Source organism: Equus caballus, chromosome 28, assembly GCF_041296265.1.
Source record: "Equus caballus isolate H_3958 breed thoroughbred chromosome 28, TB-T2T, whole genome shotgun sequence".
In the NCBI taxonomy this organism is placed as follows: Eukaryota; Metazoa; Chordata; class Mammalia; order Perissodactyla; family Equidae; genus Equus; species Equus caballus.
Genome location: NC_091711.1, coordinates 7048615 through 7070792, shown reverse-complemented (window position 1 = coordinate 7070792; position 22178 = coordinate 7048615).

Below are 22178 nucleotides of genomic sequence, written 5' to 3'. Positions count from 1 at the left end.
TCTGGTTTTCATATTTCATTATATGGATTGTAATTCCTTATGTTGTCCTCAAGCATTTGATAAAATCTGTTAGGCGAGCTAGCCTTGTTTCAGCTATAATGTGGGGAATTAGAGAAGAAGTTGAAGCATAACAGAGCAGGAAGAGTGCGGCAGCCTGGAGACCTGTTCAGGGAAAGACCAGAGTTAGTGGAGGCCCTTCAGAGGACAGTTGTGTGGACGTGTAAAGATTCCCATCACGGGGTTCTCGGGAATTATGGGGTGGTGGAGTGGACTCCCTTCAACATCCACGACGCTTTCCCACATTACATTATTTGAATACTAAAGCAAAGCCTTATTCACTTCCCTACCTATTCACGTACAGCACGACCACCTCCCACAGACACCTCGCCTCAATTCAGAACATTAGAAATATTACTACAAGTCTATTTATCATATACCTAGCTTTTAATAAACTTTCTTATTAAATCTAATACTTCTAAGCTGATTCTCTAAGGCTTTAGATATATAACAGTGTATTTGAAGCTTATAATTTTATACTTTCCTTTTTAAGAGTTTTATCTCGTCTATTTCATTTATTCATGCATTTGCCAGAACATCTGGAATCATATAAAATAATAATAGCAATTACAGACATCTTTGCTTTCCTCCAAGTTTAATGGGTGTAGTTTTTTGTGCATCAACATTAAATTTCATGTTGGCTCGATTTAAAGTACATATTTTATACAGTTTTAAGGAAATCCTCTGCATTCCTACTTTTTTAATTTTGTTAAAATGACATTCAGGATCTCTTGAGGTGATATTTCTTATTTGTCTTATTGATTTGATAATAGATTTCTAATTAATAAGCCATCATTAAATTCCTAGGATAAATCTTATTTGATTGTGGTGGGTTATAATTGTTTATATATTTTTGGCCTTGGTTTTACGTAACAGAGACTCAGCTGTAAAAGGTTACAGAAAAAAGATATTTATTGACATAAAAAGGAAGTGCATAACCAGGAAGAATAAAATACCCTGATAAGCCATATTCTTCATTTTCTCACTCATAACAAGAGTACTGTTTGACAGCTTCAAAAAAGTCGACATAACAAGAGAGGATATTTTTTATAAAACAAAAGCAGAACACTATTAGCAGAAGTAGTGGTAAGGGATACAAGGCGGGAACAAGTGAAAAAAATTTTTTAAAGGCAAAGTTACAATATATTAAATGTAATGCTGTCTTTGGTTTGCTGGTAGTTTATTTAGACTATCCACATTAATAGTAAGTAACATTAGCCACTAATAGTTTTGGTTCTATCTTTTCAAACTTTGCATAAAGATTAATATAGCTAGTTAGAAGGGTCTCTGTATGTCTTTCCATATTCTCTTAATTCTCTGAATTAAGTATACAAAACTCACCTAAAATATCCTATGGGCCTATGGTCTTCTGTAGAGGTAACTTTTTCCGAAATTATTGCTTCTTTTTGGTTATTTCTATTTCCAAGAGCATTCATTGCATTAAATTTTTCAAATCAATAAAAAGGGAGAAAAATGAGAAGTCTAAAATGATAGTTTGAATCTACTCACAAACAACTCAAGTAGAAAGATGATAAATGCAGTAATTTTAAAGTAGCTATTTAAATATAGTCGATGTTTGTTCACAAATTTACTTCTGTTTCTTGTCTTTTAAAGCATGTTTTCACACAGTCCATTTTTCTTTACACTTTTGTTCTACTAATTGTCTGTTTCTGGTTAATTATTTGTATTTGTATTATGCATATTTTGCAGTACATTTATCATTTACTTCTTGAGTTTAATGCTTGGATCATGCCATTTTTTTCTTTATGAATAATAAATTTGCGTAACTTTAAGATAGGCGTTCATTTGTGAATTCATAGCTAATCTGTTATTACATGTTGATTTGCCCTTCAACCTAATTTTTCATCAAATATCCTAATAGCAGGTTTTAAATTGTAAGCTTTTGTAAGCTTCTTACACTATGTAACATAGTGTGAATAACACAGATACCACTTGAACAGGCCTAGAACATACTAGCATTGTATACACGTTATTATTTTCCTTATTATCTAGTATGTGATCCATGTTTTTAAAATGTTCTGTAGATTCTGAGTAAAATAAATTTATTTCATTTGTAGAAAAGTGGTTTGGTTATATATCTGTTAGTTAAATTTATTCTATATTATGTAAGTGCATTTCTCTATTTATTTTAATTACCTGATTTGTTGTAGACTGAGCGATGTTTGCTAAAAATTTCCCAATTAACTTACGTCTCTGAATTTTTCTTTGTGTGCCAAAATATTTTGTTTTATGTTACAGCTATATTATTTGACATATTATTATACCTGACATATTCATTATAGATTATAGTTATGAATGCAAATTTATTTTCTCATTTAGTGTTATATCTTACTTGAATTCTACTTTGTAGGATGTCAGGGGTTGAATTGTGTCCCCCTCAAAATTCATATTTTGGAGTCCTACTCTCCAGGACCTCGACTGCGACCTGATTTGGAAATAGTGTCACTGCAGAGGTCACTAGCTAAAATGAGGTCCTACTGGAGTAGGATGGACCCCTTCTCCAATATGACTGATGTCTTCATAAAAATTGGAAAGTCGTACAGAGGAATGCAAGCACAGAGAGAATGCCCTGTGAAGAGATGCCAGGAAAAGACAGTCATTTACAAGCCAAGGAATGCCTAAGGCTACCAGAAGACAGGAGAGAGGCACAGCACAGATCCTTCCTAGAATCATCCAAAGGGAATGACCTTGCCGACACCTTGATTTTAGACTTCCCGTCTTCAAAACTGTAAGACTGTAATTTTCTCTTGGCTAAGCCACCTAGTTGCGATACTTTCTTACTGCAGCCCAGGAAGCTGCACACAGGACAATAGTTTCGCCATTAGTACTTTTTTTCTTTCTTTGTATTTTCAACTTCTTTGATATGTCATATTCTAGATTCTTATTTGCAGCCTTACTACATGATGTAGAGTTAGATATTTCTTTTGTAAGTAGCATATGACTGGAATTTCCTTCTCACATAACCTGAGGGCAATTAAACCACTTATGCTTATTCTTTTTAAGTTAGATGCTAGTATCGTTGTGCTTTGTGTATATTTTTGTCTAATTGTCTAGTCAATGTACACTTGGCTATATCTTCTAGATTGATTGGGTAAGTATGTAAAATGTTTCCTTTAAGCTTGTAAAATATGTACTAAACAAAAATTCTCTATCAAAAATAAAAAAGCAAAGAATGGTTTGGTTTTCCATGTTTATCATAATAAATTATTTCCCTTGTTCTTCCTAATATATATTTCTAATAATTTTCCCCTTCTTCTTACCATTTGTTGACTTTTTAAAAAAATATAGCCTAAGATTACCATACTCACAATATTTTTAGTTATGATTCTGAATCGCTGCTCTTATTTGCTTTCAATTTTATAACTACCAATTGCATCAATTACTCCTAACTAATTGTAAAATATGTATATTTTTGTAGCCATCTCCCCATCTCTCTATAGTAATAATTCCTCTTATTCATATTGTTAATTTTGATTGGCTTTTGATTGGCTTTGAATTCCACAAGCATTATTTTCAGGAAAGATATTTTCTGAGCTCCTGCACAGTTTAGAATGGAATGTATTATGTTAGAATTGAGCAGAAATAATGATTTTACTAAGTCTTGGCCATGATTGTGACTGGTTCCCAAAAAGTTTCTCTCTCAGAGGTACATGGGTTTATATTAATAGGGCCTTGGCTTACTGAAAAGGGAGCAGACATGTGGAGTGACTAATTTTTCCCATAAATATTTATTACATTCTGACTATGTTCTACGTGAAGACACAGCAGTGAAAAAACAGATAAGAATGATAGTTGACAATAAATGATAGGGAAAAAATAACACAGTGAAGGGGCATAGCTGTGAAAGGAAAGGTGATTTTAAACAGAGATGTCAGGGGAGGTCCCAGTGAGGAGGCGACCTTTGTACAAAGATCTGAGAGAGGCAAGTTTGGTGTATGAGGCCTTGGCACATGCTTGGTGTGCTTCAGGACTCCAAGGAGCCAGAGTGGCTGGTGCAGAGGGAGGTGGGGTGAGAGTGGTGTGAAATGAGGCCAGAAAGTTAAAGGAGGAGTGAAACTTGCAGAGTCTTGTAGATTTTGGTCGAACTTTAGCTTTTAATCTCCATGGGATTGGAAAATGTTAGAGGATGCTCAGTGAAAAGAAACATGATCTTCGTTTCCTATCTGCTATTTTGAGACTTGAGTGTAGGAGGCAGTACAGAAGGTAGCAGATCAGTTAGAATGTTATTAAAATAATCCTAAGGAGATTATTAAGAATACTTAATGGTGCTGTAGGCCAGTAAAGAGCTTTGGAGAAGGAGCGGGAAGAGAAGTTGGATGAATGCTTGGACATGGGATGTGATTAAAGGGAAAGGCCAAGGAGGAAACTAAAGATTTCACCCTGGCTAAGCAGAAGATGAAGTGATATTTACCAAAATAGGGAAAACTAGAAAGAATAAATTGGAGAGAGGTATATCAATAGTGTGTTTTTTGATATGTTAAATTTCTAGATACTTATTAGGTATTCAAGTAGATTTATGGATTCACATTTGTATATTTGACTCTGAGGTTCTGAAGAGATAAAATTTGACATCATCAGAGGTATGAATATAAATTCAGGACAAAAGAAATCTGAAGACTGAGCTTTGAGATGCTCTAAATGTATAATAAGCAGGGAAACGCGGAGAGTCAACAAAGAAACTGGGGATAAGAGGCAGGTGAAGAGGAACATATCCAGGAGGGAGTCCTGAAAGCGAAATGAAGAGAATGACTGAAGGGGCTGCAAGTGGCCGACCAACACAAGCCGTTCCTAAGGCAAGTAAGAAGAATATTGAGAATCAACACTCAACTTAGCAAATTGATACCATTGTTGATCATAAAGAATGCAGTTATGTGGAGAAGGAGGAGAAAATGACTAATTGGAGAGGGTTCAAGTGAGAGTAAAAGGAGAGAACTTGGAGACCATGAACATAAACAAGTTCTACGAGGGGTTTTGCCATTAGAGTAACAGAGAAGTAGAGCAGTAAGTGGACAAGAATGTAGACTCAAAGTAGATTTATTTTACTTTATCTTGTTTTGTTTTAACTATTGGAAGATTAACACTATGAGTATATGCTGATGGGAATTATATATTAGAGGAAATAATTGATGATGTTGGACATAAGGAGGAGAATTGCTAAAGCAAAGTCCTTGAGTGTTCAGCAGACATGAAAATAAGGGTCCAAGCAGACCATTGTTATTAAGGAGAACAGAGGCTTCATCTGAAGTGAAAGGAAGGGAGGGAGACTATATGAGCACAGGTGCAAGTAGGTAGGGATTATGATATGTTTTTTCGATAAAATAGGAAGAAAGATCTTTAGATGAGGGCGAAGACAGAAGCTAGTGTTGTCTAGAAGAGTGAGAACATAAACAGACTAGAAGAGCAGTTCCAAAAAGGAGAACCAGTGACCCCAGTGGGAATGGTCCCAAGACCCTTTCAGGCTCCAGACGTCCTCCTTTTTCTAACTGCATAACTATGTGCGGTGGGATTTTCTTCATATACTCCAGCACAAACAACAATAAGAAGCAGATATGAGAATCCAACTGTCTTTCATTAAGGCAGACATAAGAAGAGATCTGTAAAAATGAAAATAATATCACTCATTACTAAATTTTTGTTTTCAAAAGTATAGTTATTTCTCATAAAAATGTTACTTGAACTAACATATAATGGATTTATTATCCTTATTTTAAAAGGAATTAATGCATAAATAGTTTACACTTTTTCTTATTTTTATATCTAATATAATAAATTTCAATAAATATAACCCACATTAAAAAAAAGTTCTTTGATGTTCTCAATAATTTTTAAGAGCGTTAAGAGATCCTGAAATTAAAAAGTTTGAAACAATCACTGGACTAAGAAGACAAACTTAGATTACTCAAAGACTTTTCCCATCTTTGTCCACAGCTTTGTTGCTGGTCTGATTTAATATGCTGAATGGTTACTGTTCTCCACGTGTTTTCCAAGCAAGCCTTCCACAGCTCTGCCTCTCATGTCTACTCTATCCCCACCACTTCTGTAGACACACAACACACTCATTTCCTATTTTGACTTTTCCTTTGTTGCTAGAATTAATGAATGTTTTGTCTTCTTGTAATAGGCAAATAATTGATGACATTGGATGAGCTTTTGGGCATATCATCCTTGAGAATATAAATCTACACATTTGCTGAGAGACAGGACACTTAATTCCAAGCAATAAAGATTTTTTAAGCAGATTACTCTTCCATGCAGATTACCCATTATGATCATGGACTTCATTTTTTTCACAAGCTTTGCATTGATTAGTTACTGAATCATACTGTCTATTCTTATTCTAATGAAAAAGTTATTATATTTACAACCACTAAATAATAGTGATTTGAGAGCATCAACAATATACTGAATACAATATGTGTATACTGAATACAATACGTGAACAATATGTGGTTAGTTACTCCTAAAATAAGGATTCAAATGTTTTCACAATAAATTCACATTATTAAATTTTGACTTGAGAGAAGACATGCCAAAAAACAAAAAGCATCAAAGTCCCTTAATATTGTCAGGAAAAATTGTGAATGACTTGGAAATGGGCAAGAATGATCACTAGGTGCCTTGTCCAGATTGCTCTTCTGAGTTTTCCTCACTTTCCATTGTCTTTCCAAGGTTTCTGCAGTTCTACAAATTAAATAAATATGACAGTAATGCAAATTATTCTCATCCATATTAATGTAAGTAAATTATAGCGTGTCTGGTGGATACGCAATTGATCATTGCTTTGTTGATATTGTGCAACTTTGGATCTATTTGTGTATTCATTTCAGCATTCTGGATTGCCCAAATATATGTGTTCTTTTAATTCTCCTTAGAATAGGTTTTAACATCTTATTGGTTTCCTCATTAATTAATGAGTCAATGAAATCATTGACAAGTGTTTATTTTACGTTTCTGTGAGAGCCATGATATTATGTTTGAAAAAATTATCCTCTAATACTATTGTTCCAAAACATTTCATATTTCCTCCCAGTCAGTCAAAAACACAATATCTTATAAAGTGATGCAGAAAGGCTGAGTGGTTCTCAGACATCCACAGATTGCTGTGCTGTCAATGCCTGTGGTTTGAAACTCAACATGCAATTGCACTTTGAGTGAAGGGAGACATTGGTAGAAAGGGGAGGGTCAAAGGTCAATTAAAGACATTCAAAGTCAAGCAAAACTTGTCATTATTTTATGAAAGGGTATTTTAAAAGCAAAATATTAAAAAAGTATAAATTCAAAATAAAAATTAGCTTTTCAATGAAAATAATTTACATTTGTGAAAGCTTATTACAGCACCCTTATTTTTCTCACTTCATTGCAGACAGGTGAGAACTTATCAGAGGTCACCATCTGCCCAAGGACCAAATTTAGAGAAACTGAGATATAACAAGATACTGAGATGATTCAGGCTTTTGCTGCCTTGCTTAAACAAACTACATGCATGTAATGGTATTGGCAGATTCACACTGCATTGTGGTTGTCATTCTCCTCCAGGAGTCATGAGTTTCAGGCTGTTAGAGACTGCGAGTTGTCAAATAAAATCCCCCTTCCCCAACTTCCTTGGCAATAGCCAGAGACTAGGCTGCCGGTCTATCTTACATTTCCAGTCTCCTTTGCAATTAGAGCTGCCATGTTTGCTGCATTTTCATGGTAAGCAGATGGAAACTGTGCACTTTCCTCAAGGTTCCTTAGGAGAGTGTGTATGCCTCTTCCATGCTCTCTTTTTACCTCCCAACAGCTACAACCAGACATGGTGGCGACCTGAATGTGACAAGGTAGTTGAGGATGGTGAAAAAAGATTAAGAGAACCTGGGTTGCTGAATAACCATGTGGAACAGATCTGTCTGCTAACTTAGAGTTGTTTCACAAGAGAAAAATAAGCTTCCATCTTCCTTCTGCTTCTTTAAGTTGGCTCTCTGTGTTATGATAGCCTAGGTGTAGGCTAATAATAAAGGATGTACTATATTTTTATTCTTCTTAATATTTCAGTAGGCTAGAATGGTAAATGGCACATAAAGAATATACAATAAATGCTTTTCAAATTAATAAATAAGTGAAATGCTGAGTCATAACTGCATAAGAAATTCATTGACATGGTTATTTGCGGGGTTCTCACTCAATTATAATAGTAATTCTAATTAAGGTAACATTTGATATAGCACTCAATATTATAAGGACTTATTTTAAGTACTTTATATATACTAAATAATACAATGATTACAGCCATCCTATGATTTAGAAATTATGATTATTATGATGATGATGTCCATTACAAATACGGAAATCAAGGCTAAGAACTAAGTGACTTTCCCAAAGTTGAGCAGACCTTTATGGTGGATACTAAATTTAAACCCCACTACATTAATATGAATTCATTCAGAGGCTAATATTGAGGCAGCATACCATATTTGGGTAAGTGGCTATTTCTTTTTAGCAAAAACATTTATGTAGAGGTTAGCTCAATCCCAGAGTATGTTTCTCTCAAAGGCAGTATTTTCAGAGACTAAGAAATTATCAAAATAACTTTTACAATCCAGCTTACTAAAAGTTTTATAAATTTACCCACTCACTTCCTGCCCCACCTCCCAAACACACAGTAATTTAACATCCATAGTACAGCATAAAATAAAGTATTTTCTTCTGGAAACATTTCTGATCATATCTTTACAAAAGTGTAAAATCTGAGATTGAATACATGAGGGTCAAAAACATATCAACTGTCTGTATCAACATATCAACATATCAACTGTTAGTATCTCAATGGATTCTGATTCTCTTATTTTTATAATTGAAGCATTCCAAACCATCAAGATGACCTCTCTAATCACTTACTCTTTGGATGATGTTATTCTTTCCTCTGAATCTTTTGAAATACTTCATCTAGTTTATTTCTTAATAACACAAAACATATCTCTTTCACTAGTTTATAGGGGAAATAAAGAGTAAATACCCATTATAGTTACAGACTATCTATTTGACATGGATGATACTACATTATGTCCAGAATATTTGGAATATTTTAGGCATTTTCCATTGTGAGTTTATCCTGTTTCATCTATTGACTAAAAATATGCTTTCTTTTCTCACTTATATGCAAGATGGTACATCATACCTTGAAATAGCCTTTCATTACTGTTCCTGTATATTATCTTTATAGACTGCCTTCACTGTTGTGGCAGGTATTTGCTTATTTTCACTCTCCACATGAATGCTGAGGAAGACAATCCCAGTGTTTCCCATCTGAAGTGCAGTTTTAGCCTGCTTCGGGGGCCAGCAAGCACACCCCGACTGGACGGGGGTGCAGTGGGGAAGTATTGCTCCCCACGTCGCAGAGCCAGGGACGCTTCTAGCTTATTATTGGCTTTAATTATCACTCCCATAAGCTGTAATATTCTCTACTTTTCGTGAAGCAGAACTCCACAGAGTGTGAAATCCTTCCCTGCTTTTGCAAATACCCAAGAAATGAACTGAATCACTTCCAATCTGCTGTAACAACTGAACACCCACTGATAAGGAGAAGCAAGGGGCAAATTTATCATCACCAATAGAAAATAGGCTTTCTGAAAGTGAGATTGGAGACATCTAGCCAGCTGCCTACGACCAGCAGTGATCAGCAAAACCAAATCCACTTTCATTCTAAGCTCACAGGCACTTTATTTTCCCTGACTAGTATTCAAGTCAATAAAAAAAAGCACAGTTTTTTTTTATGTCTGTACTTAATTTATTGCTGTAAAATTTAAACACTCAAATACCGAGATAAATAGTTCTCATAGTTATAGCCATTAATTTCCAGTGCTGCGCTCATCCACAGTGTCTGCTTTTTCCTTCCATCAGACGCTTCAAGCACAAATCAGACCTGAGGATTTTGAAGAGGCTCCATTTAGCTTCTTTTTCAGATGCCCAGCCCACACAATCCTGATTTCTTTGCCTCTTAAGGTAAGGCTTATATAAACACACTGTATAAAGATGTGCTATTCATGTGCTATGAAATCAGTGCACAGTGATTCACTTCCCAGTATTACCCCAGGGTTTCAGCAAGTTCTTTGGTTTCCATGCTAAGACCACAGTGAATTTCCTTCCAGCTGCATGCTCTGATTTTCAGATCTAAGGGGGAAAGGCTATTCAAGGAAGATAGTAAAAGAAAGGGAAGCAATCATATGTAAGAGTTTTGAGATATTTGGTAGACCCTCTCGTTCTTTATTTTAGCTATCTGAACAATATGGCAAAATTTTATCATAAACTAAAAAAATTAAAAAATATTTTTAAGTTCAGTAAATTCACTTTCAAAATGCATTTGATATAGCTATTCAGCCTAAAAATCACCTGTGACATGAGACAGCAGATTTCCTCATTTATATTAATTCTTATTGAAAGTGTTGGAAATTTTCCTCTGGCATGGTGTTTTCATTTCTAAGTCCAAGAGCTGTACTACTGTATTAAAAATTCTGCAATTGTCTGCAACATAGCAGGTAGCCAGTGATATAGCAAAAATGCATGAACACAAGACTGTCATTTACTGATGTTCAATGTTACATTTCTTGTGTGTGCCTCAAATTTTTAAATCTTGTAGTTCTTGAAATTATAGGTATGAAAACCACAAGCTAAATCAAATCATAGAAAAACAATAACTGTGCAGTCAGTTTCTTTGGTGTGACTGTCTTGTTTCTACTGATGTCAGAAATGGAAAAAGTTGTGGTGGTTTTTATAAAATGGTAGAGTAGCCTTGATCTTAGAAACAGGAGATTTTAAATCCTTTCTCCTTACACAAAAATAATTTTGTTTTCTCTCTCTAAAGTTAGTGGACTCTACCACAGGGCAAAAAAGCAATCAGAAAATTATAGCTAACTCTACATATTTTAATTACATATTTGTTCATAAAGATCATCATTTTGATAATTATCTATATTACATACAATTTCCTATTTCCCCTCCCCTTCTCTATGCTTTCAGAAACAACAGTCCTAACATGGTATGTGATATAGCATACTATTGCACACAGATAGTGTGTGGATTTACAGGTAAGAAAAAAGTATGAGGAAAAGAGAAATAAAAGCATAGCTAAATGACACAAAAGGGAATGATTTGCTTTAAATAAGTCCTCCAGGTGAATATGTAAAGTATTTCCATAATTTAGACTGAGTCTTTCCTGTTTCTTAAAACAATGATTCAAATATACATTAGATCAAGATTTTCAATTTGATGTCATGGAAACTTCAGGGTGAGCAATCCTTTGTCAGCTTTCTGAGCTGTGTTCTATCAATGGCAGGTGCCCTTGCTGACTACATGTAAGACTAAACATGCAAATGTTCCATTATGGCCACTTTCGGGCACCTGGAGACTTGCCATTTATGCTATTATGATAAGAGCCAGAAGCCAATTTCCTTCAAACCGTATTTTGAAGCTGGAGAGCATTAGCCAGGAGCAGTGAAAATGACAAGGCACTAAGTGTCGGAACAGAATGAACATCCGGCAGAGAAGTTTAAAGGAATACGACTGCAATAAAACCTGGTAGAAACTGCCCAGTGATTTAGATGGTGAGCTATCTTTAAGTTTTAAACACTCTGAGAGAGTGTGTGTGAATTACTGTTCCAATTCCACGGTATTTTTTGAGAGAAATAGGAATATGCCTAGACTGCATTTGCTCTTAAAATACTTTCAAATTTGGTCTGGGTGAAATAAAAATGGCATGAAAATGTCTGCTGAGCCTTTGAAGATTTAGGGGATGCTGCTCTGAGATTTAGGCGATGGTAGGTATCAGTAACCCAAGCAGTTCCTTCCACTCTCCGATTTCAACTTCATGGGGAGCTTTTCCAGACATAACTTATAGGATGAATTCAAAACCCTTCCCCTCCCAAAGACTATGCTGTCAAAGACCATTTAAGTGGAAATTTTTAAGCCAGATTTCTAAGGGAAAAGTTTTTAGGGAATCAATTCAAAAATACAACTCAAGTCCAAATCCAAAATGCATTCATTTTAGTTTTTCTTTAGTTCGTTCATTCAGTAAACATGGTGTTATTGTTGTTTGCTTCAGTATAACTGGGACATTTAAACAAAGATGTTATTTTGAACTCTAACCATATTTGAGGTGTAGCAAGATGAACTCTCCACTTACTGTGATTACTGATTTACAGCACAGAAGATCAACAGAAATTACTAATAACACTGGATGGGATGTTTTACAAAAAACAAGTTATTATTACTTATAGGGTCCTTCACCTTTTGGGTCCCTCAATAGCAAATGAAAACTCAAGATTAAGAAAATAATGAGACTTGAAGAACCAGTTGTTCATGGATATGAAGACTGTGCCCATATCCCATCGCTTAAACTTGCAGGAAAGGTAGTGGAAAAAACACAATGTTTCAAAACAGCATCTCAAAGCAAAATAAGAATGTAGTAAGATGTTAGAAGAGTTATGTGGAGTTGCTATTGAAAAACTGCTATTTGGAGTTTGGTTTTGAAGTTAGAACAAGTTAGAGTCCTTGTTACTTTTAAAAATCTCCTTCTTTATCTGCGTGGTCCCCATGATCAGTTAAAGTTCTGCCTGAATGCCATACCTCACAAAAGGCTCCTCACATCCCCATAGTCCAGAACCATGCTTGCCTAAGCCCCCCTACTCTTTTATTCGTTCCTCTTACTTACAACTGTCACAACCCACTGATGGCTGGAGCCATTTACACCTCCCTGTGAGTTCCCAGAGAGCAGACACCATATCTTTTATCCCTAACATCGCCACTACAGGGTTTGCAAGTATATCAATTTTCCAATGAATTAAAATATTTTCTTCTTGTTCTTTTGGGTGAAAGTGAATACATTTAGAAAAAAATGGAATCTACCCCTAAATAATTAAGTAAATGTCTTCTAAGAATTTATAACATCAGAATTAATCTCAAGACTTAATCAACTAAAAAGAAAAATGTTTCACCTCTGAAAATTAAGCATTAAGATTTAAAATGAAAAATATCCAATTTTCCAGTAATGTATTTAGAATGCATATTTTAATGTATTTTCCTTTAATCTTTTCTGCTATGCTTATTTTTAAAGAGTAGATATATTTCATGTTTTATTAGTAACAGTATACATGTATCCCCATATATGTATATATATATATTTTCTTTTGGTGAGGAAGATTAGCCATGAGCTAAATCTGTGCCAGTCCTCCTCTATTTTATATTTGGAATGCCTGCCGCCATGGCATGGCTTGATGAGCAGTGTGTAGGTCCTCACCCAGGACCAGAACCCGTGAACCCCAGGCTACCAAAGCAGAGCGTGCAAACTTTACTGCTGCGCCACCAGGCCGGCCCCCATCTATTCTTCATAAGTATCTCAGCAGCAGTCTCGGCCATCCTATTCATATACCATAATTGACGTAACAGTTATGTTTCTTGTTGGCACTGAGTTTTATTTTTTCTATAGGAGACATTATGAATAACATTGCAACAGAAATTATTGACTTAAAAAGTTAGAAACATTACTTCAGTCCTTAAATTAGTAGAAATGAGGCCTTCAGCACCAGCAGCAGTCGGCAGGGTGATGCCGGGACCTAAGGACACAGAGACCCCAGTCAGCCAGCAGGGCGATTCTAAGCATGTCCTTCAGACACGCCTGCACTGCTGGAATTTTACCTGGGATTCCGGGAGGCATGGAACAACATTCAGAAAAGAAACACACTCACAGCTAATGTGAGAAGGATCTATGCACTATAGGGCTAAGACCCCGCCCTGTGCAGCCGTTCACACCCAGTTTCTGAAGCGGAGTGGCAAGCTGAAAACAATCGGCAAAGGCTAAGAACAATACACAAGTACAGTTCGTACTAAAAAATTACTTAATGTGGGAAAGTCACTTAACAAGCTCTTATTAGGAACCACAGTGTTTCAGATTGTGGACTAGAGCCAAATTTCCTGGGTTTCCATTACATTTCTTCCACTGATTGGCTGTGTCATTTGGGGCAAGTTACTTAATCATTGCTCTGAACCTATTATTTCAATGCCAAAAAGAAAAATAGTTCGTGTACCTATCTCATAAGATTGTTGTGCATATAAAATAAGCTCGTTATAATGTGAAGGTTGTTCAACTCTCTTCTGAATATTTGTGTACGGTCATGTGTATGTATGTGTATGCAAGCATACATGTAAGCATGTCCTCTGTAGTATAAATCTGGAGAGACAACATAGCTCAGTGTTTAAAAGTGTGGATTGTGGAGCCAGACAGTGTTTGAATTCAGCTCTGCAACTTATATCTCAATAACTTTGGACAAGTTATTGAATTTCTCTGTGCCTTTATTTCCTCATTGGTAAAATAAGATAATGATACCTATACCCCATGTGTGTTATGAAGATTAAATAAAAGTTAATGTTTTTAAAGTGCCTACAACATTATCTATCACATAAATGATTATATTCATTTGTTAAATTGATGTTTGTTATTACTAAGTGACACCAAATTATCAATAAGGGAGAAAAACAGCAATATATAGAAATAGTAAATCTCTGCTATCAATACTCCTCGTTTTTGAAGAACTCCAAAAGCTTCAGAAATGAAAAGGAAAAAGTAGGAACAGTATATGCACCACATGAGCATTGGTCGTCCCCTTTTTTCTGCCACTGGAAATGTTGTCTTAGCTAAAGATTACATACTTCAAGCATGTGAGAAAATTTCCCAATATTTCAGAACAGAAACTACTAGAAAAATTCTGAAAGGTAAAATAAAATTATTCAATTGGAATATGTACAGCATTTTGGGGAGAGCAAGTGTCACTGTCACTACAGAGAGCAGGATAGGAAAACTCTTAATTTAGTGGTAGAAATGGAACTTGAATAAAATGACAAAACAAGACAGCCAAGAAATAAAAGGAACACATGCCAACTGAGGTATAAAGGGGAAAATGATACAAAGGGAACCCCAGAACTTGAATGCAAATTAGTTTGTCTTAGAAAATGTGAAAAAGGTAAAACACTCTGTTACAAAATCAATAAGTTGAGAGTATATCATTTTTTTACCAGTATAGAAATTTCCAAGACTTAAGTATCCCATAAACATGGAAGAGGCTATACTTTACTCAATGTTTTGTATTAATTTAGCCTAGTATTTCCCAGCTTGACCTTATTGTCATTCTGGGCTGGATAATTCTTTGTTGTGGAAGACCATCCTGTGCTTTGGAAGATGTTTGACAGCATCCCTGATCTGTACCACTAGAACCACCCTAATAGTGACAAACAAAAATGTATCCTGACATTGCCAAATGTCCCCTGCAGGTGCAAAATCTCCTCTAGTTGAGAACTGCTTTAACCAATCAGAGAACGAAATAATCTCAGGTTTAAAAGACAGCTGAGCAATCGTACACTTCAGCTCTTAACACATTTTCTCCTTACTACCTCCAATTAGTGTTCATCTAATGCCCCCCTTGGGTTGTATCTGTGATTAAGAACACACTTCCTCACACGACAGTTTCATACTGTCTATTGTACAGTAGTTCTTTCTTACGGCCACTTCTTTGGAGAAGATTTTATGTTATATATTCTGTTTTATTCTTTCTGTCTCCTATTCTTGGGGGAAAAGATTCTTCCTTTTTCCTTCCCAAATACTCTTATGTCACAGCTTTTAGATGCTCCCAAGAGTGTGCCAGTAGAAGAAACTTATAAACAAATATTCCAGATTCAGTGTGAGCTGGGGAAAATACACCCAGAAGTATGGTATGTTTGGAAAGATGATGGAAATTTCATCTTCTTTGTTCTCTATAAGGAACTTGAAATCACATGGTCCTTTTAAGATGCTTTATCAAACTGAACAGTTATATTGAAGACAAGAAAATCCCTAAGTCATTTCCACTTACTCTGCTAATATATTTATTGCATGTACCCTATGCTTTTGGAACTCTTAAAAGTAAAGAGGCATATTAATTCCAGAGATAACCCATAATTTTTAATAACTAACAATCCTCATTTGTACATCCCTACAGAGAAGAAAGTCAAAACATTTAACAGTGGGAGGTCAGAGGCACTGATCAATCAAAAAAGATGCCTGACCGTAAACGGCCAATAGAGCCACATCTGTACGAACCAATCAAATACCGGCCAACTCTCCCGAGTGAGTTGTGCTTTTTTTTTGAGGAAGATTTGCCCTGAGCTAACAGCTGTGCCAATCTTCCTCCATTTTGTATGGGACCCTGCCACAGCATGGCTTGACGAGCAGTGCTAGGTCTGCGCCTGGGATCTGAACCTGCAAACCCTGGGCCGCTAAAGCAGAGCATGTGAACTTATCCACTACACACCGGGCTGGCCCCAACCAAGTGAGTTTTAAAACTAATTTGAGGACTAATTTGTATCAGGTTCCACTAATTTTCGCCTTCTATTCCATTTTGTCCAGAGTATTTTGGATCCTGACCATTACCCAATGTAAACAATGTAAAATAAACTCTCTTAATAGTAACAGATAAAAAGTTTATTTGACTTTGCTCAGAACATGGAACCTAAAGGAAACACAAATGAAGAGCTGGGGTTTTTATTATTCTATATTACACCAACAACTTCAATCCATGGAGATATACCATCTTTGTTCTTTTGACTACAAATAAGACTGAAAGCTGTGTGTTTTTCTCAGTGATTTTCCTGCAGCCCACTCTCAGGCAGGGCTTCTCTCCCCTTGTTGCTCCCCACTTCACTACTCCTACTGTGATGTGAGTCAGTCTTTGCCAGTCAGAGCTGTTCACGCTTATCACATTTATTCCACAACTAATTTTATTTTATCCTAAGTCAGTTTATAGTATCATAAAATTTGAACAAATTGTATGCCAAGCTTTTTCACAAAATTGATCAACATATTTTTTATAGACAAATTACTACACCGTCTGCTTGAGCAGCCGGAATAATGAATTAACAATTAAATATAGAAATTTATATGCTAAGTATTTTATTTTGTAATCTATAATCCGTTAAAACATTTTATTACATTTATATCTTTCCAAAAAAAGTCTAGAGATTCCATTTATGGTAGAGATTTCATTGTACCATAATATATATTGAAAAAATTAGTAACATTTAAATAGAAAATCAGATTGTAGAGAAAAAATTAGGACAATGAATACAAATTTGCTAATCTGAAGGCACCTAAAGCCATGAAAAATAATTTTACCTTTCTTTGTATTTCCAGGGCCCAGCTTAGTATCTGGCATCTAAAATGATAAATAGATATTTGCTATATATAAAAATGAGCAAAATAGTTCTTCATACAAATAATGTTCATAGCAGGTCTAGTTTTCACTACAAAATTTCATTACCTTAGATGTCCATATTTTAGGATATAAATCCTTAGGAATTCATTCAGGAGATATATTTTAGGGAAAATAATTTTTTTAGGAAAATAAATTTTTAGTAATGAAGTGTGGATTTGCAAAACAAAATATTAGTTGATGCTGTTAATTTCCTTTAGTGATATCTAATATCATTAGTCATAATATCTTGATTAAAATAATAGAATTTATAATAAAATTAAGAGGATGTTTTTGCTATGGAAGATCTAGAGGATTGTTCTCTGAGCACTGATTAAACAATCCCAGGGACCTAACGGGGAATTTTGCCAGAGTTTAGAAAAGTTACACAGAGCCCCCTTCATTACATTACCACTAGAAAGTTTTCTTTCTGTTTTTCCTCTGTAGTGTAAGCTTAATCTATCAACATAGAACAACTTCTCAAATTCTGTTCTCTAGAGAATAACAGAGTAAGTTCTTATCTGTGTTTGCCAAATCTAGTCTATGTCCAGAAACCCTGGGAAGTGGTGTGGGGGGCGCATTTTAAAGATATATATATATATATATATATCTTAAAGCTATATAAATATATATATATATAAATATATATATATATAAATATATAAACTTAAATCCCATCCCCTGGGAATTCTGATACAGCAGAGCTGGCTTTAGGGCTCCGGAATGTATATTTGTAAAAGTCACTTTGGTTATACTGATCATCAACCTGCATTAGCAACGGCCGGTCCATGCTATCGAACCCGGGGAGTGCATTTGGTATTTAAATTAGAAAAGAGAAAAGAAAGCTGAGTTCATCTTAATATCTTAAATATAGACCACTTTGAAAAGAGTAGCCAAGGTGGAGACTTCAGTTGTGGGAATGCTTTTGGAACTATGTATATATTCTTTTTTGTGGTAAGCCTGCTGATGAGATCTTGCTTTCTGCAGAATGAGAAGTGACTGAAGTATAATTTTCAATAAAGCTGACTCAACTCAACACATATCGTAGAGATAAACCACTCTTCTTCAACAGATGGATTTTGATGACCTTATTAGAAACTCTGCAGGAAAGACCTTTTGGTGACTAAATCTGTAGCTGGTTTCTCATGAAAACGTATTTGATAAATAAACCATGATGAAGTTGAATTGTAAAACTCCAATAGCCTGCTGGAGTTTCCTCTTTTGGAGTCTTGCCTGAGCCCGCTCACACTAAATTTGCCACAAACGTATGAAATGAAGAATTGAGGCGCACATCACAGGGAATATGAAAGAGTATTTCTTACAACTAGGATCGAGAATTAATAAATATGAAACCTTCTTTGTTTCCCTCACACCATCTGGCTTTACAGAAGCAGGCAAATAACCTTATTACACTCATGTTCTTTGTTTTTTGTTTGAAAAAATAAAAGAATTAAAAGAAATACATTGTTTTCTGTAACATCTTTTAAAGTTCTTTTACATTAGGCATTCTGATAGGTATGAAAGGATTTACAAATAAGATAAAAATAGAGCCCCTAAACTCAGGAGAGTAGTAGAAATCAAAATATCATCAATATTTACAGTTCAGCATAAAATGGAATATTTGAAATAGAGACTTGTTAAAAAAATGCTATAGACATTCCAAGAAGAAAGAGATTATTTTTGCCTGGGGTTCGAGGAAAGGTGTCTTTGTGCTACTACTTGAAGAATAGACAGGATTATAGCATGCAAAGTTGGGTCACAGAGGTGCTTTATAGAGAGGGAACTTTCTGAACGAGAGAGAGAATAGAATACCATTTGTTCAGGGCAGACAGTTTGGATGAGCTAAGACTAGAGGGGTTACGACCCTCCACAGAGACCCAAGTAGTAAGGAAATCCACCAAAGCATGGAAATTTTATCATGTGGCATTGGGAGACACTTCATATCTTCCAGCAGAAGTAAATATGAGTTTAAAAGCATTGAGATGTTGACTGTTAATGGGAAGGAGATTGTCTTAATAAATTATTAAGAATGGTTTCAAGATTTTTCAAATGCATCAGTGCCTTTCAGGTTTTTGCTTGTTTGTTCACCTGCTTATTTTATTGACAAAGAAAATCTTATCCAGAACTCCTGTGTATCAAACCTCTAAATAAAAGTGCAGCTACTCTGGATGAAAAAGAGAGGACAGGGGTGGGACCCAGAGCTCCACACAATGAACTGCCTGCTGGATTTTTCAGGTACCACTGAGGAACTTTATGTTTATGAGGAACTTTATGCTTATGAAGAATTCAGAACACAGACTGAAAACTGTGGGCATGTGACTTGGGGTAAGATGATGCCACAGACAGAAATCAAATCAGTCAAAGGAGGCAACTGGGGCAAGAGGTAAAGGAAGAAGGTGAGGTATCGGATATGATTTGAAAGGATTCCTGACAACACAATAGGAGAAAATATTGCCAGAAAAGGTACAGAAAGAGAAGGCAAATAAGTGAGGACAAAGTCTTAGGGCATGCAGCAATTCAAGGTGTGGGAAGCAGAAAAGAAGCCTGTGGAGGAACACGGGGAGAACAGGGATGAAGCAGGGGAATGTGAGGTCAAAGCTGCTTAAACACCAGCTGAGGATGGTTGTAGAAAATAAGGAATGGCATTTGCTTGTTGGCTGGTTTTGCTTCTTTCTTTGTAATTTTTTGATAAAGGCATTTTCAAAATTTATAATGTACAAGATATAACCATATTTCATAACTTTAAAATATGATATGAATAGACACAAAATGACCTGTTAAAAAAGAAATAAATACATGTGTTTAGGAAACATAGTCTTATTTACCAGATTAATTCATGAGTGAATGAAAATACTTCTTCTTGTTTGGATCTGATGCAAGGGAACCAGACTATACACCTGGGAAAGCAAAGAGAAGAAACTTTAAAGCAGAAAAAAAAAGACCATTACTACCTTGGTTTGTTTTAGATTTATTGGGCTCAGAAGCTTTTTTTCCCTATGATTCTGTTGGCGAGTCCAAAGTTTTATATGATATATTAAAGGAAATAATATAAATTTAGGAAATAAATTTCTTAAAGGCATAATTACCTGGAAAAATTATATCAAATATCTCACAAAAATATACTTGAAGGAATTTTCCAGGGAAGTCATGACTAAGTACAGTAGAGATGCAAAAGAATGAAGACTGAGAAATGAGAAGAGATTGGAACATTAGATCAATGATGGGCAGCAGGGTGAATGATCCCTAAAAGCCTCTAAGAGTTATAAGATTGGATGAGTCTGACTATTCTTGAATTTATATTTATATATTGGCAATGTGAATATTTTCTTTTTAATTGTACAAATGTGCCTGAGCATCTGCCTCTCCATGCACGTACATGCACACACACACTCACAGACACTTACAAAGACGTAATTCTCTATTCTAAACGGCATGTTCATGATCAATTCTATTATATGATATTTTCTGGTAAAGTTTTATGATCTTGAGTGCTTTTCTGATGATACACTGAGCTGGAGTAGCGCCAACAAGGCAGATTTGGAGGATACTGGGTAACTTATCTGCATTCGCTAAAGATTTTAAAATTGAGTTGCACTACCTTTTTATATAACTGACAATAAAACACTACGTCACCAGATTTGTGGGGGTGGGAATGAGAAATATGTCTCATCTACATCCCTAAAGTTTAAGTTGATAGTTTGAAAGGCCCTTCAATATTTCCAAAGTCGAGAGTAGAAATGTCTCCTTGCACGTCAGTTCCTGTTGGATCTCTCCTCCCACAGCTGGAGATCATGCCGTGTGACTTTTTGAAAATGCAGTTTTTGTGCCTTTCCTAATAGTGTGTTTATAGAGGAAGTTCTGAATTATTCCATGTTGCCTTCCGTGAATACTTAAACTGCTTCTTCTTATCACCAGATACTCGTATTTAAACTATTAGGACTACATGTTTTGTATTTAATTCTCTTTCCAGAACAAATTAAAACATCGACAGGAATATAGAGCAGCTGTAGTGAAGAAAGGGAATAAAATTATCAAAAGAAATATATCAAAAGAATTATATAGAAAATAGAGACGAATATTCCATATCATAAAAGCTCGATAAATAACTTACTCGAATGTAAAAATACAAGAGAAAAGGCAGCTTGATGTTATTGACCTAAATTTGTCCTCAGTTATACTGATCAGTTAGAGCATTTAAAATATATTTCAGAATAAAAGTGCTTTAACTGGAACTAATTTCACCTTACTCCGTGATAACTGTGAGCACCCCTGAGGGAGTGCCTGCTCAATCTCTCTCAGCTCCACCAACCACATGAAACACAGGAATGCACCTGGCATCCTGCCAGCTTCACTCAGGGATTTGGCTTACTTAGCTACTACAGGTGATTGCCGTTGTGATCTTGAACTTCGATTGAGAACCCATTTTGGAATTTTAGTTAATTGTCAAAATACAAGAAAATATAATCAGAGTAAATATGTGATGCTGAAAGCTGTGCCACTGGTATTTCAAACACCAGCAGGGTCGCCCATGGTGGACGGGTTTCAGAAGAGCTTCCAGACTAAGACAGACTAGGAAGAAGGACCTGGCCACCCACTTCTGAAAAAGTTGGCCATGAAAACCCTATGAATAGCCACAGACCATCATCTCATATAGTGCCCAAAAGTGAAAGGATGCAATGAAGAGACCAGAGAGGGCTCTGCTCTGCCGTGCACAGGGTCGCTAGAAGTCAGAGTCCCCTCAATGGCACTAACAAGAATATACTATAGAACAACAATGAACCAGCTACATCCACAAGCAGAGATGTAGCACAAGGTGTGTACCATTAAAAGGAAAGATATATTAAGTACTAATAA